Genomic DNA, 1,745 nt, shown 5'->3' with positions numbered 1-1,745 from the left:
GTGGTTTTGATTTGCATTTCTCTAATAATTAGTGACATTGAGCATCTTTTCATGTGTTTCTTGGCCACCTCTATGTCTTCTTTGGAGAAATGTCTATTTAGGTCTTCTGTCCATTGTTGGATTGGGTTGTTTTGTTTTTGATATTGAGCTGCATGAGCTGCTTGTATATTTTGGAGATTAATCCCTTGTGGGTTGCATGATTTGTTCACAATATTTTGTCCCATTCTGAGGGTTGTCTTTTCAGTTCATTTATGGTTTTCTTTGCTGTGCAAAAGCTTTGAAGTTTCATTAGGTCCCATTTGTTTATTTTTGTTTTTATTTTCATTACTCTAGGAGGTGGGTCAAAAAAGATCTTGCTGTGATTTTTGTCAGAGTGTTCTTCCTATGTTTTCCTCTAAGAGTTTTACAGTGTCCGGTCTTACATTTAGGTCTTTAATTCATTTTGAGTTTATTTTTGTGTGTGGTGTTAGGGAGTGTTCTAATTTCATTCTTTTCCATGTAGCTGTCCAGGTTTCCCAGCACCACTTACTGAAGAGACTGTCTTTTCTCCATTGTATATCCTTGCCTCCTTTGTCATAGATTAGGTGACCATATGTGTGTGGGTTTATCTCTGGGCCTTCTATCCTGTTCCATTTGTTCTTTATACTTTCTTTCAAGTTTTGCCCAATGGCAGTATTGTAGCCAGTGAGGTTTATCCGAGGCACAATTATTGCTATTTGAAAACTATATTGTCTTTCATTGAACATTGTTATCACATGTAACTTCTTTCACTTTATGGCTTGCATTTTTTTTCTTTCAGTAACTAGAAAATGTGAATTTTAATATTGTCTAGCTTAGCAGGTTTTTTGCTTTATAGTTAGTGATTTTTTTGTGTGGACTTTAAGAAATCTCTGCCTCTCCAAGTTCAGAAAGATAAACTCATATCGTCTTCGAGAAATTTCATTGTCTTACCTTTTACATTCAGAGCCTCAAAATGTGTAGTTTTGTCTGTAATTTATTCTTGACCATGATGTGATCTAGGGAGGAATCCAGATTTGTTTCTTTTCCATATGGATATCCAGTGACCCAGTACCACTTATTTAAAAAGACCATTCTTTCTCTCACTGCAGCATATGAATCAGTGACTAAATTTGGACAGATACACTGTTAGAGCCTGCATTCTGTTCCATGGTAAATTTGTCTAAGCTTCTGCCTTTTTCATACTGCTCCCCTATTGCAGCAACATAAGTCTTGATTTTTGGTATTACAGGGTCTCTAACTTTATTATTTTTTGTTCATAATTGTGTTGGTTGTCCTAGTCCCACTCATTCCCATATAAATTTAAAAATCACCTCATTGACACACACAAAATGTTGCTAGGACTTTTTCTATTAGGACTAAGTTGAATCTATATTTCAGCATGGGAGAAATTAAAATTTTTATAATAAGTCTTCTAACATGAAAATTCATACAATTCCATTAATTAGATCTCCTTTAATTTTATTCAGTAATGTTCTGTGGTTGTCTTTGTAGATGTTGTGATTTTTCTTAGACATATTCCTGGAAATTTGGTGGGTTTTTTTGTTACTATTTAAAATGGCATTATTTTACTTTTTTATTTTATATTGGAGTATAGTTGATTTACAATGTTGTGTTACTTTCAGGTGTACAGCACAGTGATTCAGTTATACACATACATGTATCCATTCTTTTTCTGATTCTTTTTCCATATAGGTTATTATAGAATATTGAGTAGACTTCCCTGT

At 33.7% G+C, this 1,745-nt stretch overlaps 1 non-coding gene across 1 annotated transcript; it reads left to right on the top strand.

The window, feature by feature from the left end:
* The first annotated feature begins 655 nt into the window (after nucleotides 1-655).
* LOC117201378 (U4 spliceosomal RNA) lies at nucleotides 656-793 on the top strand. The gene has a single exon (XR_004483396.1). It is a non-coding gene; the product is annotated as a U4 spliceosomal RNA (small nuclear RNA).
* The last annotated feature ends 952 nt before the right edge of the window (nucleotides 794-1,745 follow it).

This window comes from Orcinus orca, chromosome 9, assembly GCF_937001465.1.
Source record: "Orcinus orca chromosome 9, mOrcOrc1.1, whole genome shotgun sequence".
NCBI classification, from domain to species: Eukaryota; Metazoa; Chordata; class Mammalia; order Artiodactyla; family Delphinidae; genus Orcinus; species Orcinus orca.
This window is presented reverse-complemented; position numbering and strand designations above follow the sequence as displayed.